This window comes from Erpetoichthys calabaricus, chromosome 14, assembly GCF_900747795.2.
Source record: "Erpetoichthys calabaricus chromosome 14, fErpCal1.3, whole genome shotgun sequence".
Taxonomy (NCBI): Eukaryota; Metazoa; Chordata; class Cladistia; order Polypteriformes; family Polypteridae; genus Erpetoichthys; species Erpetoichthys calabaricus.
The window spans coordinates 82234264-82256353 of record NC_041407.2 but is presented as its reverse complement, the minus strand read 5'-3'; the positions used below and the strand labels follow the sequence as shown (position 1 = coordinate 82256353).

The following is a 22090-nucleotide window of genomic DNA, read 5'->3' as shown; positions in this document are numbered from 1 at the left end:
ATTAATATGTAGAAAAAAATTAAAACTTTAAAGTATGGCATTCTACCTAGCAGGACACTAACAGATTAAGAAAACCTGGGCTGTGTGATTGTGTGCAACAAGAGTCCTTTTAAAATCACGGCCCACTGGTATTTCACAAATCTGTTACCATCTATCTATGGTTATTTACTAGAGCAGGTTACGGATCTCAAGAAATAAAGGTTCTTCTTGGAACCTTCATGTAGATGGGTCATAGTTCCTCTATGACCTTGCTCTGAAGAACTGCTCTGGCACCTTTATTTTTAAGAGTGCAGGGTTACGTTCCTGCTTCATACACAATTCTTTTTTTGGGCACACTGCAGCTCCATTGACTTGACTTGGAAAAGGGAGATTAGGGAAAGAATCTGTGGACAAAAAGGGAAAACTCTAGGTGCTGTGTCTTGGCACTACTTGAAATTTATCTTAAGAAATATGTACATAAAGGTCATATTTTAGTTTTAGTAAAAAGCAGAACAATGTATCGCAGAAATTAGAATAGGCATTTTAGTAAAGCTCTTCAGAATTTCTAAGTCTGGTACAGTGCATTGGTCCCGTTTGGATCCCTTGTCTCATCCAAAAGCAATAGAAAGACTGCTAGGGGTAAGCAAGTCACCGGCTGGTAAACCATCTGAAGTGTTTCGAGCTGCTCAGTAAGGCCAGAACGTAGCCAAGAATGTGTCGCTTGAGGATGCTGTTAAGAAAGGAGTGTGAAACCATGAACAAATGCCGAAAACATCAAATTGTAACATTACGATGCAACTAGTGGGGTTTCATGATGGCACAGTAGTTATTTGTCGGTTCAAATGGTATGTTCAGCACACGTATTTTCAGATACTCCCTCTATTTTTTGTGGGTTTTTTTCTCCAGGAACATTGGTTTTCCTATCAAATTCCCAAAGATAGGCATGTTTTGTCAATTGGAAATTCTGAATTGGTGCCATTGGATATGGGTGTGTGCTTGAGCCTGCCCTGAGAGGCAGTGGCACCCTGTCCGGGACTCGTTCCTGATCCACATTAGGTTCCAGGCTTCCATCACTCTGAATTGAATTAAGTGAGTTTGTGATGGACATTTTATGCTGTAGCACGTCCAGCTTCCTTTGCAAAATAGTAAGTGGCTTAGGGTTCTTCCAGGTAATCGAGATAAGATGGTGGTGAGCTGATAGTGTAAAGACGTTTTTGATTGCAGTGTAATGGTGTCCTCCTTAGTATTACACAGAAAACAGTGTTCAAAAAATCTGTAAGATGATTGTCCAATGAGGAATGGCCCAAGGAGATGGCCAAGGCACGACCAGTGGGATACGGGCACAGAGAGTCATTACTCACATATATACTGTCATTCTTTGCACACTGTTAGCAATGTAATTCTAGGGAGATATACTTAATTTTTAACAAAAACCATCCATGTCTGGCACAAATGGAGGAATATTTTATTCTACTTCAAAACAATTTTCATTCTTTATCTGAGAATCCAATTTTGAGATACTGTTTCTCTAGTTGTTTAAGTTCATTAGAAGGCGTGTTAGCGTGAAAGCTACAAGGCAGTTTTGGAGCATTTCATTTCTCAATTGGGTGACTGTTCAGCAATGTCTGACATGATTGATAAAGGGGTCATGTTGCTTCGGCTGCAATCACTGATGTATCGTAGTAGGCAGTTGAGTTTAGAGGAGAATTGTGCAAAAGATGCAAGAATGTTATTATTGTGCACATGTCCGAACGTTTTAATGCTATGTGTGTCCCTCAAAGTGAACACTGGATACTTCAGTGAGGAGCAGACTTGGTTTATGACATACAACCAACATTTTTGATTGAAGGTATCACCTGAACTGGCACCAGACACACAGAGTGTTCTGAACCGATGTTTTACTAAATTTGATTCAATTTGTGAATGTAAGTGCATAGTGCACAGAGCATAAAGGCAACGAGATACTAAATCTCTGAGGATATTTCGAATGGTCTCTTATTTCTGTTTTTTATTGTTTAAATTTGGAAATGTTCTGATTCTAATTCATTTTTGGAAGTTTTGGTGGTGTTATACAGTATCTGTTTATTCAATAGTTGGTGGCTGAATGTTTTCCACAACACTACATTCCCTGAGTCAGGCCACACCTTCATCTCCGCCGTCAACATACCCTGACAAATGACCGCCATCTGCCAAAGCCCTCACCATTCATTTGCATTTACCAGTTTGTAGGCATCACTTCAATTCATTACCCAATCGAGGTACAGCAAAGTTTGTCCCTGACTAGGCTGAGATTGGTTCAGTTTCCAAATTAAATTAAGTCAGAAAATAAATTTACGAAGCGTCACAATTGAGAGAAAGGCCATTGTTGTTACCATACGATTTTTTCCTTGGACACACTGTGTCAAGACATAAGAAACACAAGAAATTTGACCAACATTCAGTCCATTATGCTTCTTTGTTCAACTAACAATATATCATCCAGATTCTTCTTAATGGTTATCAAGGTTTCTGCTTCAACTCCATGATTCGGTAGTCTGCTCCAGAGTCTCACAACTCTTTGAGTAATGAAGTGCTTCCTGGCTTCAGTCCTAAATGCACTTCCCCTGAATTTTCCCTGATATCCTTAAGTATGAGATTCACCCTTAACATGAAGGAATGTTGCTGAATCTACTCTATCAATGCCTTTGAGGGATATGAAGACCTGGATGAGGTCCCCATGTAGTCTCCTCTGCTCGAGACTAAACAGGTTTAATTCTCCGAGTCTGTCAGAGTACGACATGTCCTGAAGTCATGGGATGCACTTGGTTGCTCTGCTCTGCACAGCTTCAAGTGCTGCTGTGTCTTTCTTGTACATTGTACCACCATTGTACCACCATTATAAAAGAGGACAGCACATACAAACCTTTGCCTTAAAACCAAGATATGAGCTCAGAATTGTAAAACACTTTAAAAAAAATCAAATAATAGTCTTTTATTTGGTATTGAATTCATTCAGTGAATTTGGATTAGTGTTTTGATTTTGGTGACCTACTCATGGATTCCTGCAAAAGCAGGATTTGATTACTCTCCTAAATAGCCCCTTTACACAAAGATGTTTCTCTGTCGTTATTATCAAACAAAGTGTTTCAAATGAGGATCTCCTCCTGTGGTGATCCATGACAGTTTAGTCTCCAAGCAGTCTGATTCTTTCCAGAGTCCAACCATTCACAGTCCACTAATAATAAAACTGAAAATCAGATAATTCAAGACCATTGTTTCAGATGTTGTCATTTGTTTCAGTTGGGTTTGTTTCCCATTCCATTCCAATGACTTTCCATTTTCTTTCAAACATCTTTACATAAGTAGAGGCACACTGAAAATCGTAGTAGACCTTTGATAGTATAACTGTTGTAACTAATTTTAGGATGTAATTTCGGTTAGGACCAATGTGACCCGTGTTGAAGTGATGATTCAGAATTGTTTACATGAAGTAGAAGATCATCAGTGTAAAGATCTGGCATTGTGAATATTCAATGTATTTGCCTTTTGGCTTCACAGACAGGTAACAAGTGGTTTGATAATGATTGAGAGGAGACTTTGAAAGAGAAGTAGCTGAACTTAACTTGAACTGTCAAGTAGCTGAACTTAAGGTGAATGGATGAGAGTTTATATAAATTACACAAACTATTTTTCTACTTTCAGAGTTAGAATATAATAATTATTTCTAGGCCAAAAGCCAAATTTAAGTAGCATAGAAAATGTGTAATTTCATTCAATTACAGTGTGTCAAATGCTTTTTAAGCATTCAAAGACAGCAAAACCTCAGGGGCCTTGCTTACAGGGGATGTATAAATCTAGACTGTATCACTGTCACACTACAGGCTTGGGTTTTGATGACCTAATATAATTGACAGTGACGTTTTTGTATGTCAGTTAGCTAGTACCTCAGACAAAACTTTGAGATCAGCTTTTAAAAATGAAATAGGTCTAGGGAGAGGAATTTCTTGCTATCGTCAAGAACAAAATTAAGGAATGCTGCACTGTCTGGTTCAGCACATTTTCAGTTTGTAGTGACTTAATGGCTTCTGTAATTTCAGAGAGAGTCAGTTGCGATTTAACTTGTTAATATGTCATACTTGAGAATCATTGGTGGTACATTTAACTTTAAAAAAAAATCATTTGGGCTTCGTTTTTTTCTGTATTCTGTGCAATTCAGGCCCCTATAGTATCCCCTGAATGTGTTCTTATGGTTGAATGCATTTTAATCTTGTAGATGTTTTTATTTTTGTTATCTTAGAAGTAGAGATCTCTTTTCCATGCATGTTATGTCATGAGATGTTGTAAGTGATATTTGGAATGACTTGATTTAATTCATCGTTGCTCAGTCTCTTTAGTAGACAAGTTTGAAATCTATTTGGGAAGCAGTCAGTTTTGGAAGAGGTCTTAGTTCAGTGAGTGAACATGCTGAAGCTCACAACATCATTTTACTACAGTACTCTGTTAAACACAATACATTCATGTTCATCCAGGTTCACTGTCTCCCATTTCTTTCCAAATTCACATACACAACTGCATGTTAGGGACAGAGTGTATGATTGGAGAATCGGGCACAAGGCAGCAACAAACTTTGTACAGGAAGCAAGTCCATGGCAGACCACTGAAAATATCATGTCTTTTCCAATTTATATTTGGAACCCCAATCATTTGTTAAATTGCAGGTATTATTATTTTATTATTTAATATATAAAGATGACTGTGTGTTTATCCAGTATGCAAATCCACACCATTTAACCCATCTGCACAAAATTTTGCACTGATTCTCCATTTGTACAGAGAAACACCACTTGCCAGGGGTTCCCAGCCAACAGGGTGTGACATAACATTTAAGGGGTTGTGACAAAGAGGAAGGCTGTGTCATGATCCTTCAAAACTGAATGAGGTGCATTGTCCGACTTCATCATGGTGCAATTGATGTCCTGCATTTGTTGGTCATTTAGTAATTAGTGCTCCTGTTCTGTGAAATGAAAAGAATCACGTATTGTGCATGCAATTCTCATCTGTGAATGAGCTTCAGAAAAGTGCATTCATTGCTGCGGGCAGAGTGTTAACTTTTTTTAAAAGAATGGAATTTGGACCTTGCAATGATCCATACAGGAGGGCAAGGTCTGGTATTGATTTGTGTGCAGTCCTTGATCATGAAACTTCACAGATTTTGAGGTTTGATTAACATTTTTGCAAAGATGGGCATGGCTGTGGTGAATATGTATTTTAAGAAGAGGGAGGAACATAGGGTGACGTACAAGAGTGGAGGAAGATGCACACAGGTAGATTACATCCTGTGCAGAAGAGTCAATCTGAAGGAGATTAAAGGTCTTAAAGTGGTGGCAGGGGAAAGTGTAGTTACACAGCATAGGATGGTGGTCTGTAGGATGAAGTTGGAGATCAAGAAGAGGAGGAGAATGAGGGCAGAGCCAAGGATCAAATGATGGAAGTTGAAAAAGGAAGACTGCAAGGTTGAGTTTAGGGAGGAGGTGAGACAGGCATTGGGTGGCAGTGAAGAGTTACCAGACAGCTGGGCAACTACAGCAGAAGTAGTAAGGGTGACAGCAAGAAGGGTGCTTGGCGTGACATCTGTTCAGAGGAAGGAGGAAAATGAAACCTGGTGGTGGAATGGGGAAGTATAGGAGAGTATACAGAGGAAGAGGATGGCAAAGAAGAAGTGGGATGGTCAGAGAGATGCAGAAAGTAGACAAGAGTACAAGGAGATAAGGTGCAAGGTGAAGAGAGTGGTGGCGAATGATGAATTGTATGAGAGGTTGGACACTAACGAGGGAGAAAAGGACCTGTACTAATTGGCTAGACAGATGGACCGAGCTGGGAAAGATGTGCAGCAGGTTAGGGTGATAAAGGATAAAGATGGAAACGTACTCACAAGCGAGGAGAGTGTGTTGAGCAGATGGAAAGAGTACTTTGAGAAGCTGATGAACGAGAGAGAGAAGAGGTTGGATGATGTGGAAACAGTGAATCAGGAAATGCAACGGATTAGCGAGCAGGAAGTAAGGACAGCTATGAAGAGGATGAAGAATGGAAAGGCCATTGGTCTAGATGACATATCTATGGAAGCATGGAGGTGTTTAGGAAAGATGGCAATGGAGTTTTTAACCAGATTGTTTAATGGAATCTTATAAAGTGAGAGGATGCCTAAGGAGAGGAGAAGAAGTGTACTGGTGCCGATATTTAAGAATAAGGGGATGTGCAGAGCTGTAGTAACTACAGGGGGATAACATTGAGCCACAGCATGAAGTTATGGGAAAGAGTAGTGAAAGCTCGGTTAAGAAGTGAGGTGATGATTAATGAGCAGCAGTATGGTTTCATGCCAAGAAAGAGCACCACAGATGCAATTTTTGCTCTGAGGGTGTTAATAGAGAAGTTTAGAGAAAGCCAGAAGGAGTTGCATTGCATCTTTGTGGACCTGGAGAAAGCATATGACAGCGTACCTTGAGAGGAGTTGTGGTATTGTATGGGGACGTCGGGAGTGGCAGAGAAGTATGTAAGAGTTGTACAGGATATGTACAAGGGAAGTGTGACAGTGGTGAGGTCTACAGTAGGAGTGACGGATGCATTCATCATGGAGGTGGGATCACATCAGGGATCAGCTCTGTGCCCCTTCTTATTTGCAGTGATGATGGACAGGTCGGCAGATGAGATTAGATAGGAGCCCCCGTGGACTATGATGTTTACTGATGACATTGTGATCTGTAGCGATAGTAGGGAGCAGGTTGAAGAGACCCTAGAGAGGTGGAGATATGCTCTAGAGAGGAAAGGAATGAAGGTCAGTAGGAACAAGACAGAATACATGTGTGTGAATAAGAGCGAGGTCAGAGAAATGGTGAGGATGCAGAGAGTAGATTAGGTGTAAGTGAATGAGTTTAAATACTTGGGATCAACAGTACAGAGTAATGGGGATTGTGGAAGAGAGGTGAAAAAGAGAGTGTAGGCAGGGTGGAATGGGTGGAGAAGAGTGTCAGGAGTAATTTGTGACAGATGGGTATCAGCAAGAGTGAAAGGGAAGATCTACAAGATGGTAGTGAGACCAGCTATGTTATATGCTTTGGAGACGGTGGCACTGACCAGAAAGCAGGAGACAGAGCTGGAGGTGGCAGAGTTAAAGATGCTAAGATTTCTATTGGGTGTGACAAGGATTGACAGGATTAGAAATGAGTACATTAGAGGGTCAGCTCCATTTGGATGGTTGGGAGGCAAAGTTAGAGAGGCGAGATTGCGTTGGTTTGGACATGTGCAGAGGAGAGATGCTGGGTATTGGGAGAAGAATGTTAAAGATTGCGCTGCCAGGCAAGAGGAATAGAGGAAGGCCTAAGTGAAGGTTTATGGATGTTGTGAGAAGACATGCAGGTGATGGGTGTAACAGAGCAAGATGTAGGACAGGAAGATATGGAAGAAGGTGATCTGTTGTGGTAACCTCTAATGGGAGCGGCCAAAAGAAGAAGAAAAAGAAGAAGAAGATTGACATTTTTGCCAAGGGAGGGACAAGGGGGACTGAACTGGATGCAACACCTGCTGCTTACACTCAGCCCATCTCTCCTGTTGGTGATCCTGGCAGTAGCGCAGCAATTCTAACTGTGCGGTGCATCTGTTTTTGAAGTGCAGTGCAGACGTTATCAGGAGACAAAGCTTGTCAACTGTGACTCATTGATTACCAGTGCACCGGCGTCCATTGCTTCAAGGGGTCTCCAACCCTCCGAATTCGTTGATCACTTATCAGTCGAATGTCTTAGCTCAGCAGAGGACACTTTGATGAGATTCATGAGATTTATAAAAGTAAATTGTTCAATTCAAATTTAAATTTTATGCACCGAGTTAAAAACTTACTTTTTTGAGTTTAATTTGTTCACCCGCTATATGTGGTTCTATTTGTGGTTCAAAAATGAGAAATTTGACTTCTTCATCTTCAAATGTGATGTGATGTTACTTTTGTGGGGGGTGTAATCATAAATCAAACATTGTCTAGGGGTGCAGGACATAAAAAAGGTTGGGAACCACTGCTTTAGGCTATGTTTCATTTCAAACATTTTTAACCCTGGGAAACTTTATTAAGTGACTGTGCCTACATTTTATTAGACAAGTGGCCCTGGATGGCATTTTTTGGGCTAGCCACAGGTATGCAAATTGCTTCCAATGGTGAGTTTAGCCTGAAAATTTGGTTCCCATAGGGAATTTATTTAGTGTCCGCACCTTCAGTCTGTTCCACCCTGGGCAATGCCAGGTAACCCCTGCTAGTGTCTGTACAATACATGTATTCTTTGTGAACAAATTAAAAATAAGGGACCAGGCGACACCTCCTTTGAAGTCCAGGTTGGAACAGGAAAAAAAAAAAAGGCAAGGAGAAAGCTGTGCACACCATGTGTGATGTGTAGTTGGCTCCTGTAACCTGTAAACAGTGAGCTGAGGTCTGTGTTTATTAGCAGTTAGGTCCCACAAATTAACCGAAAGCCATGACTGAACAGACTGAAACGTGATTTTTTTCGATAGCTGAGGAAGAGATGATGTTTATCAGAATGTGATAAGAAGTGAACAGGATGATGCTTTTGAGGGAGTAAAAGTAATTAATACATTTATTTTTTTTTGTAGACATTTATTCAGATTCACTGTATACTGAATCAGTACTAATTTTAGGCTTTGATGGTAATGGAGAGTCAGAGCTTTTTAGCCTTGAATGGATCAATTTTAAATCACCTTTGAACATTACCAAATATCTGTTTAATATGGAGCTTTGCTACAATCTCTTTCACACCAGCACCACCAATGGTTGTATGTAGCATGTTTACCTGTACGCAGCTCAACTGAACTAATACTATTAGCCTCTGTTAATATATGTTAATATATATGGTGGCACGGTAGTGCAGTGGTAGCGCTGCTGCCTCACAGTTAGAAGACTTGGGTTTGCTTCCCGGGTCCTCCCTGCGTGGAGTTTGCATGTTCTCCCAGTGTCTGCATGGGTTTCCTCCAGGCACTCCGGTTTCCTCCCACGGTCCAAAGACATGCAGGTTAGGTGGATTGGTGATTCTAAATTGGCCCTAGTGTATGCTTGGTGTATGGGTGTGTTTGTGTGGGCCCTGCGGTGGGTTGGCACCCTGCCTGGGATTGGTTCCTGCCTTGTGCCCTGTGTTGGCTGGGATTGGCTCCAGCAGACCCCCGTGACCCTGTGTTCGGATTCAGCGGGTTTGAAAATTGATGGATATATATATATACTGTATGTATGTATGTATGTATGTGTGTGTGTGTGTGTGTGTAAATAAATACTGAATACAGATAAGCACTTAGTCACAAAGTACTTCTGATACATCTGATTAACTAATAGCACAATAACTGAGACCCATTGACTTAGAAAATTTCTTGGGCATAGCCAGGTGACACAGCTAGTATAATTATATAAATTTCATTCCTGAAACACTAGCAGTGGCAATCAATGGGTAAAACATTTTAAAAATCTCAACAGATATTACTCATCAGCTCCAAAGTGTCTGCACATGAACTTGCCACTACCAAAAGCAACAAAGCAAAAAATCTATGAGCTCATTAGAGAGAACTGATGTGTGACATTCAGAGAAATGGCAGTTGAGACTGGAACATGGTTACTTTTGGTTCAGCTGATTATGCATAGCCGGAGTGGAGCAGCAAAAATACTTTGATTGGGATGTGGAAGCAAACTAAGGTGAATAGACTTGATTGGCAGGTGGTAATTTAGGATTACAGGCAGGAAAAGACGTGCAGTACCATTTCAGGTCAAGTCAGGTTTATGTACATAGTGCTAAGAAATTCCTACTTGCATGTCTCCTCAGAACAGTCGACAAGAATACAATACTAAAAATTAATAAATAGATAAAAATTATACAAAGTATGCAACATATACTGTACCTACAACATACAGTAAACACACACACATATATATATAAGAAAATAGAAACAGCATTCAGTGGTGTAAAAAGCTAACAAAATACTAGTCTGCAGTACCTCTCTTAGAGCTCCATCCTGCACTGAGTGTACAACCGAATGAGATGCCACCTTCCAGGAGAACCTCATATTTATAGTCTTCTGACCAGAAGGGGCGGAGTCAGTTGCCCTCAAGGGGCATCTTCTCAGAGCTGTGTGTAGAGAAAGAGATTATACTGTTAGCAACAGTGCCCCCTGTCGTTACAGGGTAATATTGCTTACCTCAAATGAGCCCGGAAGGTGACTCTCTGAGACATATATGCAGCAAACAATATGCAATATTAGCTTATATTAAATAATCATTCAACATACAATCCTCATCAGGCTCTATTGGGAAGCTCCCTAATGAATATCAACAGAATACAATGCAGTCACAGCAGTTTGGACCCTTGTTTACTCCATCTCTCTGTTAGCTGAGATGCTTTTGCTGCTCCATCTGTTGTCTTATCCTGGAGCTGTCAGAGTGTACTAACATTTTGGAGATGCAAAGGACCTCAATTCGAAATTCTCAGGGTTGTATATATACATATGTAAAGGCAAATTAGAAACCACAAGAGGGCAGCCCCCTGCTCTTCAAATTTATTTTCATTTATCGATGAGTTAGAGGGTGACAGTCACTCAGCAAAGAAGTTTAAATTGAACATGCATTGCAAGGAGGAATAAGATGCCAACAAAACATATATAGAGTACAAACAAACAGAGTACCAGCATAAATTTGGTAAAACTGAATTCAAGCACTGATTAAGATACGTTTTGAAGTTAAATGAGAGTGCAAAAAGCTCGGAGAAGGATGCCCCTAGGCACTCATAAAAGGATTTAAGACCCTAAAACCAGCGAATACCAGAAATGCCCCCAGTGTGGGGTTTCCAGTGGTTGTGGAGTTTGCAAGTGCAGCTGTGTGAATGTACATCCCATGGCATGACTGGGGTGGACAGAGCTGATCCTGACAGCATCAGTGACAAGGCTGGACCCTTTTTACAACTTTAAGATAAATTGCTTTGGTTCAATGGACCAATAACTCTGTAATTAGCTTTCCCAACTTTCTTAGTGCTTCTCCTTGTGGGGCCCACGAAATAATTTTCACAGACTTAAAAGTAAAAATTAAGAATGCATAATAAAATAGCAAGCAACGTAAAATAACATCAATAATAGGTAGAAATAATACTGTATAAGCACTAATAATATTTCATGAACAGGTTACAAATATAAGTTTATTGAAAACACAGAGAAGGGTGCAGTGACACATTGAATTTTAATTAAACTTCACCATTGCCCACACCCCTGCAAATCCTGCCACCAGTACTGCTGTCCACACAGTTTTAAAGTGAAACCCAGCAGTGTTTGAACTTCTCGCATCCCTTTACCATTTGTGGCATACAGGAAACTCATAATTCATCCCTCATCAAGCACAGCACTTACTGGGCCTGAGATATCATAAATCACGTGGGCCTCCAGTTGCATTTCGCTTCACCTTGAATGGGAAGCCAGATGTTCCGATTTCTAGCTGGCATCACCCTTCAGTTTCCCTGTCCCTGAATGTTACCTATGATACCGTCTCCATGGTTACTCTTGGCGTGTGTTGTGTTGGCAACTTTATGGAGGCTTCTGGTGAAGGCCAACACATTACAAAAGGTTACAGCCTTGTAGTTGTGAATTCAGTATCTTGAGTGCATCTGCTGCTCGATGCTGTATGTTTTTTATCGCTGGACTTTGGAATAAGATAGAGATGACAAGGATGATGTGCAGCCACCCATCCATTTTATGAAGCTATGTTTTCAATTTACAGGGTTGCTGGGAAATTGAGTCTAACAGCAGCTAAAAATTCATGCCTTTATCTGTGCTCCACATCCCCTGATTTAATCGTTGGACATACCTAAGGGGGGGAGGGTGCGGGGAAGGGCGTCATTTATATAAGATTAATCCCAGAAATCCCAATTTCATATTAGTCAGGTATGTGCTGCAAGTTTTCCACAGCTTCAAATTTTAATAAGCAGGTTAAGAAAATATACATTCATAATATTCTCAAACCCTTTCAGGATTAGGACTAAAGCCTATGCTGACAGCTTTGGGTGTAAAATGGGAACCAACCCTAGGTGAGGCACCAGTATGTCATACACACTCACACACACACATACACGCATTCATATTTATTGTCACACCAACTAAATAGATAAGCAGGACAATTCCAGAAGAAACATACTAGCAATGCAGGGTTAGCAAGAAACACATCCATGTTAGAGATTTGGGTAGAAAAACTCATGAAGACACAAGGCAAATGTACAGACTGACCAGACTGGAATTTGAACCTTGGATCCCTGTGTCACACGGATTATTTACATTTGACACCGGATATTCAGATAGTTTTTAAAATTACTTATAAAGATGGAGAATCCAAAAAATGACTAAAATCAAAATAAACATTAGAAGCTCAAGCTGTGTGATTTACATTACTGACATGGAAGGTAGTGTGCTCTGTGGTTTCAGGCTTTAAGTACAAGCCATGGTATTTGATTTGTATTTTTGCTCATTTTATTTTGACATTATGGAGTTGTATGCTGATGACACCATCAATGTTGTGTTGCTTGGTGCGTGTGAATCACACTGGCCATCTTATTTAAGGGCCAGTCACATGATAGTTAGTGTCATCAGCACTTAAAAAAATAAAACAAAGACTCATCAGTGAGAATATTTGATTCTCAAGCAATTACATTTAAGAAGTAGTTTATTGTGGTGTAATGATCCCTGCTACGTTTACATCTGTTTACAAGAACATGAGAAATTTGACAAATGGGAGGAGACCATTCACTCCATCAAGCTTTTTTGTTCAGCTAATAGCTAAGCTGTCCCAATATCTCATCCAGATTCTTTTTAAAGTTGTCAAGGTTTCTGTTTCAGCTTCACATCACTGTATCGCACAACTCTTTGCGTTAGAGAATTGCTTCCCGGCTTCAGTCCTAAAAGCACTTTTCCTCAAGTTCCACTGAAGTCCTCAAGTATGTCCCGTAGGATGGTGTCTCTCTTCCTGTATTGTCCATGTGTAGCAATTTACCCTTTACTACATTAAATAAGTGCTCACCCATCTGTGACACATGTCCAAGTTTTCTTGAATTATTTTTGCTGCTTTATCAGTGTCTGCCATTCCTAGAATTTTAGTGTCATCTGCAAATTTCACAAGTTTACTGACACAAGTTTAGTAATTATAAAGGAATTAGTGTCAATAAATCAAAGTCAAAAAACACCAGCCAGGAGTTGAAAACTAAAAAGAAATGAGTTTTGCCTTTTAACTGTCTGTGATCTGAAATGCTTTTGAGGTTGTGACATCGGCTAGTTACAGCTTCACATCTCGGCTAAGCGAACGTAGCAGCACTCTAGTAACATCCATGACCAAGACAACATGGCTACTTGTAACATGTGATGATAATTAAGATGTTTAACTATTGCACATTTTATGACTGTCATACGATTCTCTATATTAACAAGCACATAAATACATTTGAGTATAATAATATAAACAAAAAATAAACAACAACATGACCACAGCATGACTCAGATGGGCATATCTCTTTGCTGCAATCTTGAGTTTGAGAAAACCTGCAGTATTTACATTTTACCTTTTGGACAATCTTTGTGTGGCCACAGCCGTGTCATTTATGGTTGCTATGCCCATTCCTGGATATGAGAAACAGAACTCACATGATGTTTTGTGTCATCAATTCCCACATACTGTATATAAGATGGGATGCATACTTTCTAGCTTCCTTGTATCACATCTCTTTCTTAAAATCTCTTAACCCCTTTTCTTATTAGTGTTAGTGTAAGCTCAAAGGGGTTTTTGAGGAGATTTAATGTTAAGGCCTATTGCTTTGGCTTTTTTAATTACAACGTCTGCTTAATCTCCCTGGATTTGGTTTGATTTGGCCCTTATTTGCTTTTCTAGTTTCCAACTCCTGCCTGTCCTTTCATTTTACCCCTGTCAAATCCTTACTGTCTGTTTCCTGGTTTCAATTCTCTGCGTCCAAACAATCATATTTGCTTCCTAACAGTGATATTGCTTTAGATGACTTGCACACTTACCTCCTCATGATCCTCACACCATCCATTTCTGTGAGTATCTGCACCTTTCCATGTTAAATCAGTCTCATCCACTGTGCCATTTATACAATGAAACGGTTCAGATGAACTAGGTCGTTCCTTATCTCCATGAGCAGAGTGCCTAAGGTCATTCCTCCATGACGTGTTTTCTAAAGCAGGTGCAGTTTGTGCCTTCCTGTAACAATTGTTAAGATATATAATGTAGAATTTAAGAGACAATTGCATATAAAGAGAAAGGTCAATCCATACCACAGTAAATTCCAAAAACACTGGTTTTGTTTGCACCTGTCAAAAATGTTATGTATTCTTTATAGATTTGAGGGTGCTGAATCCAAATCTGGAAACAGAATGGCTCTATCATGGCGAAGGTTTAAAATGACAAAAATGCTATTGTTTTTGGGTTGTTTCCACCTCAACTAACATTACGAATAAGGAAGACTGGAATTTGTCATCTTCAAAACAGACTTTAAATAATATTCTGATCATGAAAAAAATATTTTAAACCATCTTTTTCATAACATTGTTTTTCACTGAATTCAAAATCTTGTGGAAATGGTTTGTGGTTGAGATTTTCCAATTTCGAAAATGGATTTGGTCCACCTAAATCTATATCGTCCACTGATTTTGGGAGGATTTTGACGGTACACTGTATATTTCAAAGAATCATCTAGCCATTTACTGAACCCACTAATTCCGTTTCAAAATCACTGACACCATCAGTTGCATACAAGGATCCACCCGCAATGCAGTGCCAGCCAATGGTAGAGCACATTTTCATACTCTCATATCTGTGCTTGCTCATTCACATTTTGTGTTGCATGTCTTTGGGGAATGACAGGAAGTCAAAATAATTTCTCAATATCCAGAGAATGTGCAAAATCACACAGACAGGTACTGGGCCTGGATCTGAACCAAAGCTTCTAGAGTGCTGCAGCAATGAGTGGCCTTATTTTAAAATAAAAGCTTTAATATGAATATTACATTTTCACCATAAAACAGTGATAAAGAAATCATTTTCTGCCCCATTTCTAGTACCCATTGCGTCCATTTCTGGCCTAATGTCAATAAGTATGAACCTTAATCAAACTAGAGAGCAAGCTAGAGGACCTTGGCCCTTCCTGTTTGCAGACATTTTCCATATCGCCGACATCCTCAGGTCTGTATTTATGTCACCTTCTGACACCTCATCCAGGGTGGCTTTCTGTTTTACACCCAAAGCTCTTTGGCCAGCATGACCCTGTAGGGGATTAAGCAGGATTGAAAAATGGATGGATATGCCTCAGATTAAGCAGTTTTCAAAACTATAACAATATGATCTGCAGCTTTTTCTTTTTCTCTTTTCTTGCAGGTGTAATTTATCAAAGACTTTTACAGAATCATTTTTTACCAGTTTTTGAAGCCTTCCAAAGGTTATTAATTTCTTGGAAGATTTTTCTTCTTTCTTCTTTTTTCTTTTGTAATAACATAAAAAAAAAAAAAACTTTGTTAAAGAATACATGTGTTCACCAGGCGCTAGCAAAGACAATCAAAAGAACAAGTTTTTGTTTTGGAAAAAAATAGGGAAATGAAGAGTTAAACAAACAAACAAAAACAAAACCAACAAAGATGGAGAAGGAATTGAATGCAGTCCACCTGGCAGCCCAAGAACCACAAATGGAGAACACTGCAGAGCTGCCTGGAGCTGACAGGATGCCAGTCGTGACAATTGTGCACTGCTCCATTTCCCTGTCACAGGTAAGTCAATTCTTGACTTGCACTGACTCTGACAAAAATGCTGGAATGCTGCATCTTACCTGCTGACACTATCTCGCCATTTGTTGTTTCTTATATCAATGTGTCAAACATAAGAAGTTTGACAAACAAGAGGAGGCCATTCAAACCCATTTGTTTAGCTGATAGCTAAGCTGTCCCAATATCTTTATCTTCTTAAAAGTTGTCAAGGTTTCTGCTTCAACTTCATATCTCGGTAGTTTGTTCCATAGTCCCAGAACAGTTCTAAATGCACTTCCCCTTAATTTCCTGAATTGACTTTAGCAGGTTTCATAATGTTATCTTAAATGAGTTTATGGTGAGATGCAGGGTTGCATATTAGATAGTGTTGCTGCCTCTCTGTTTTGAAATCATATAATTCTAATAATAATTCTTTGCATTTATATAGCGCTTTTCTCACTACTCAAAGCACTCAGCACTTGCAGGTTAAGGGCCTTGCTCGCGGACCCAACAGAGCAGAGTCCCTATTGGCATTTACGGGATTCGAACCGGCAACCTTCTGATTGCCAGTGCAGATCCCTAGCCTCAGAGCCACCACTCCGCCATATAGGTCAAATTCCAGCCTAGACATTTCTTGTGCTACCGTTTCATGTCCTCCAAGTGCTCTTAGAGGCTTTTTTAGTTGGGACTTCAGATACCTGTCACATTCTGAACGTATTTGGATTAATTAAGTGGATGGGCATCTTTAAACTTGCCCTGCATGATAGTGTGTGGAGGTGTGCAAGAATATGCTTTGTGATGGTCTGGAGTCCTGTCCAGACTGGGGTCCCTGTTTCCTCCCCCAATGCTTCCAGAATAGGCACTTACCCTAAGACTACCTTGTATTGGAATAATCAGGTCAGAAAATGAATGAGTGAATTAACTAAAAGAAAAGTCATTAATTTTTGATTCCCAGCTAGCAAGAAAAGCCTCCATTTACAGTATGTCTCTTAAACTTCCTATCTCTAACAAAGTATTTAAAGCTGAAACTGACAGCACCATACAGTACCTGTCCAACTAACTAGAAATTCAGGGAAAAAAATAGTGTGTACTTTTGTGTTTTTTTGTTTCGTTGTCAGCTCCTCAAATTTTAGCAGCATGTGTTCACCGTTGGCTAGCCCCGGGGCTGCTCTGGGGGTCCACAGCATTCCTCTTCAGTTGTTGAATTCATACAGTGAGACTGTCTTCTAGGTCTCTGCAGAAATCACCACAAATTGCATGTTAGTGCTCACTAATGCTTTTTCTTGGCAGAATACAAAACACTAATTTTAACAGAAAACCTTTTCTTTTGTGTGCATTCAGTTATAATGCAAACTTATACATACAAACTTATTGCAATTAAACCTTTGCTGGTGTTCTACATTGATTATTATAGATCTGTTTCAGTTAATGTCTAGTAATAAATAAAAAACAGGCACAACATGTTACAATGAAAATATTTAGCTACATTTTCGAAACTGTTGCTTTATTGCAGTGTGGCTTAGTGGTTACGGATTTGGACAGCGACCTGTGAGGTTGTGGGTGTAAATTTTTCAATGTTCATTGTCAACGTAATGAGGTAAATGGTTAGCATAGATGATTCAGAGATGCAGTGTCTTGTCTTTAATCCGGCTTCCTGCAATGATGGATGTGGCATTTGCATGTTCTCTGCTTTCTCAAGGCACTGCTGTTTCATTTTAATTCCCAACAAACATGCATGTTGTAGTAACTGACAATTCTATTTTGGCTCCTTGTGAGTGGACACCTGAGATGGACTGGTGTCCTGTGGACAGTTGGTTCCTGCATTGCTCCCAGCATTGCTCCATCCCTTGGTGACTCCAAACTACATTAACTGGGTTTAAGAATGTTCTGTTATGAGGTGTTGGCCAAAACTTCCAATGTGATCAAATAATGCAAAAACGTTGATACCTGTTTTATTTCTTAAAAGGAACACAAAATGCTGGTGTGAAAAAGTAATCACCTACAGACATCTAGCGGATTATGTCTCCCTTGCAAGGCCGCCAGAGGATCCTTTTCCTGTTGATTAGTCTCTCACAGTACTCCAGGAGGACTCTGTCTTACTTCTCCTTGAAACAGTGTTTCAAGTCAAAGACATTGTTGAGCTTTTGATCGTGAGCTCCTCATGTCAGCTCTAGTCACAACATCTCAGTGTTGTTTAGCTCTGGACTCACCCTGCCTTGGCCATCCCAGAACTCTGTTTCTTCTTTTCTGTTTCATGTTAATGTAAAGTTTCTTTAATATTTCATGTTTCGGTGTTCTTGGATGACTCAGTGGCTCCCAGATGGCTAGGCTATTCTCTGAGGCAGAGCAGAATTCATAGATCTTTCTGTAGTTCAGGTCAATCTGGTAATAATGCAGCAAACTCAGACTCTGACAGTGCCAGTACCATGGCTTACTGTTAGAATGAAATTCTTAAATGATAGAGACCATGTTGGTTATAACATTCCACTTTGACTCATCTGTGCATAGGCTATGGCTCCAGAAATCTTGAGTCAAATAGTCAAAGCAATGGCTTCTGTCTCACTTCTATGATGTGGATCCCATTGTTAACCAAGGTTTATCTGACTGTGTTACCTTAGTTATAGTTAAACGTTTGTTATAGGGATCTTTGCAACTTTATGGAAGATTTTACACCTCAATCTCACAAAGTGTCTTCTGAAGAGGTTAACTTCTTACCCAAAAATGTATTAATTTCAAAATGATATGCTATGACTATGACTTGGTGCCTGAGAAATGGGTTTGAGTTACAATCAGCACCCAAATTGCAAACAACAAAACAACCAAAAATCCTTGACCATACAAAACCAATCATTTAAATTATTACAAATCCAATAAAACAAAAATAATACATATCAAATACAAAACAAAAAAGGAATAACATAAACTATTACTATGGTTAATACTGAGGTCTACAAAATCCAAATTCATAAAGTCAAAAGGCTTAATATCCAATAACAGCAAATCTTTACAGAGAAACAAAAAGGGAGCTAAAGAGCATGGCTACAGAAAATACCACAGCCAGGAATCAGCTTTACTTACAGTAGGCTTCAGGTAACTGCAGCCAGTAACAACAGCAGCACCTGAGATCAGCAACTTAATTTGAAACCCCAACTGACAATAAAAGAGAATGTTAGGAATGAAGTCTCTATTAGGTGTTTTTTTATCCACCTTCTGTATTTTTCTGATTCTTTTTATACCCATTTCCTGTTTTGAAGTATGCAGAATTCAAATTATTTATCATCATTTTGTTTTCGAGCAATTTCAACAACATTCACCGGAAGTGCATAGTGGGATACATCAGCACCATAAAAGGATAAAGGTCAGAGCCGGCACTATCTAATCATCTGAAAATGCCGAAAAATCCTTTAAAGTCTGAATGAAATACACTTTGTTTAATGTTTTCTTGGAAAAGAGCTATGTTTCTTCAACTTCAAGTTAGACTTATCCTTTTAGGCTTGGTGGCAGATCATTCTAAACTCCACTTTCAAAATTTAACTAGTTTAACAGTAATGCATCTTTTCTTCTGCTTGTTTCTTTTCTGCTCAACACAAAATGGTTAACTAAAATAGAGCAATGTACCTAAGGAGAGAGCCTCAGCAGCACCCTAACACTTTCTAACTATTTCCAGAATTTAAAGTCCTATTTGGACAGGATTAAATTTACACTGGGAGGCAGGGTAAAGTAATTATTACCAAAGAAGCTCTATAATTGTAATCGCTCCAGCTTAGTTTAATCGACTAGTTTAACCTAGGGTACATTTTTATACAGACTTAAGCTCCATGATTTTTACTGAGATGTGAATGTGCAGTCTGTAAAAATGTACTGACACAAGCGATTCAGACTGGACTGAAACTACAAAAGTCCTCCTGTAATAAATACCCCACTTCCTGGTGTAAAACTACTCCTGTCCAAATAGGGCTATAGACAACTTTTTTCTGGAGGTTTTCTAGAATTTCATTTGTCTATGACGAGCTGACTCTAGAATCTTTGTTTTAACAACCTCAATCTGCTAATAAAGGCCAAAATCAGACAGATGTATCCTGGTAAAGGCCAGCCTAAAAAACAAGAGTGTCAACCAAAGCTGACCCTATGAGTTAAGCTTACTTTGGGGGTAGAAAACAATTTTTGTATATGTGAAAAATTTATGTTTAATTAAACCATATACCACATTTTAGTTATGTTTGTTTTTTCAGAATCTCCACTCTGTTGGACTACATCCCACAGAACAATCTAAACAAATTTACTTGGAAAAAAATACAATAATGCAGAAAATCGCCTGACTGCCTGCACACCTCCAGTTGCAGCCATTCAGAAGAATCTGTGCTGTGAGGATAGTGTGCCATTATAAGAGACTCGAGAAGAGCCATAGTAAATAAATAAATAAATGACACACAGTTGTTTATTAGAAATGTCTGTGATTCACAGAGAATAATTAAGAGCACAGACAGAGGTCAAAAAATACAAGGCAGACAGGGGAGTTCATGGCATTAAACAAAGGCAGAACCACAAAAAAACAGACAGAGGTCCTATGCAGAATATCAACTGTTGAACTGGAGTACTTGACAAAATTAAAATCCAAAAATCCAAGCCAAAAAAAGGCCAAATATTCAAAAATCGAGTCACTGTAATCAGAAGAGGGCTCAAGCTGGGAACTGCTGTTGAAGTACAAAGGTACATGATGCCACCACTCCAGCTTTTTAACTCCTAACCCCACCCGTCTAATTAGTGTTGCATAGCAACAGACACAGATAGGAGGGGCTCTGGATAGACAGCAAGAAAATGGATGGGCTGCAGATGGTGGCCAGTTATATTTTATATCTATTGTATAGCTTGGCCAAGACCCACATTGAGATTTTAGGGGACATTTTATTTTCACCAATGGCTTTGACTTTGACACTCTCTCATGAAATCTGCCCGTTTCCCCATTCCCTATCTATCTGCCTATTTGTTGGCACATTTGTGGCCTCTCTAACTCATCATATCCATACTCTGTTATGGAAGACACTTTCCTCGGCACAAACTGATAGCCATTTTATATTTCTCCATTTATTTTTCAAGGACTTGAATCATATTTTTAGTCAGGACCTTAGAGATTTTCTTCTGCCTTGCTCTTTGATATCCTGAATCTCTGATTAATTTCAATGCTCATTTGTCTTCATGATGTTGCTTCATTAAGCGCTTTAATGACTAAACATGGAGCATCCTGGAGAACAGTACAACTCAGAGAACACCTTCACTGCACATTCTTCTAGCACTATGTATACTTAGATTAATCTGAAGGGCAGAACACGTTTGTAACAAGTCAGCGTATGTTTTCAGTTCTAATCCATTTAAACGCATGATGTTTGCACGTTCTCCTTGTGTCCATTGTGGGTGGTACCCAAATAATCAGTTTTATATTTAGATGACACCTTTATCCAAGGCAACGTAAAAGATGAGGATGTTCTAGAATTATTTAAATATATTTTTTCCATTTTAGCTGGTTAAATGACTTATCCAGGGTCACACAGTGAGGTGGTGGTGGGCATTCAATCAGCACTACTCTAGTTTAAAGTCTAAGGACTATTATACAGCTCGCTATATTCTAAAGATATGCAGGTTAGGTCAGCCAGTGATTTTGGTGTTATGTATAAAAGTGCCCTGGGCAAGGCTAGCATTCTGTCCAGTGTCAGGTATCACATAAATTGGCCATTGTTGGATTTTCACTTCTAATTCATTTAGAATATGGGAGTTTGCATGTTCTGCCTGTATCCACGAAGGTTTTCTCCAGGTATGGTGTTCTCTGACCCATTCTGAACACATGCTGGTTAGTTTAACTGGTGCCCTATAACAGACTGGCCTTCTGACCTGCGTTGTATACCAGTCATTGCTGGGTTTTATTTCTAATAGTTTAAGAGGTATCTGTTGGATTGCAATTTTACTTTAAAGATGTTTGTGCAAATCAGTGGCAGAATCCCAAGTTAATAAACAATGATTCCTTCCTATAACATAATGGAATATGAAAGAGTAGAATGGTAGACTTAATAATCTTAATAATTTTGTATGCAGATTTTTTTCTTTCCGGTACACACTGTGATTGAATGACTACACCAAGTAATCAACTGCTCATGCTAACAACAGAGAGTCATATGCTGTTTCCTCACAATCAAAAGCACATTATTCTTGCATGAGCACAGTTTGCACAGCTGGTGCATTCATAGTGCAAAACTGTGCACACACATCTTGGTCCATTAGCACAGATTTCATTATACGCACGTGTCACCAATCTAAACTCAGTGTG

At 39.3% G+C, this 22090-nt stretch overlaps 1 protein-coding gene across 7 annotated transcripts in view; it reads left to right on the top strand.

Moving 5' to 3' along the window:
- The window catches only part of ahdc1 (AT hook, DNA binding motif, containing 1), a 356054-nt gene that overhangs the window by 331449 nt on the left and 2515 nt on the right, over positions 1-22090 (top strand). For all 7 annotated transcript variants that reach the window (XR_007933474.1, XR_007933480.1, XR_007933477.1 and 4 more), the window contains one exon: positions 15410-15795. The gene's annotated coding sequence lies outside the window, so the exon portion shown is untranslated. The remainder of the gene's footprint in view (positions 1-15409; positions 15796-22090) is intronic.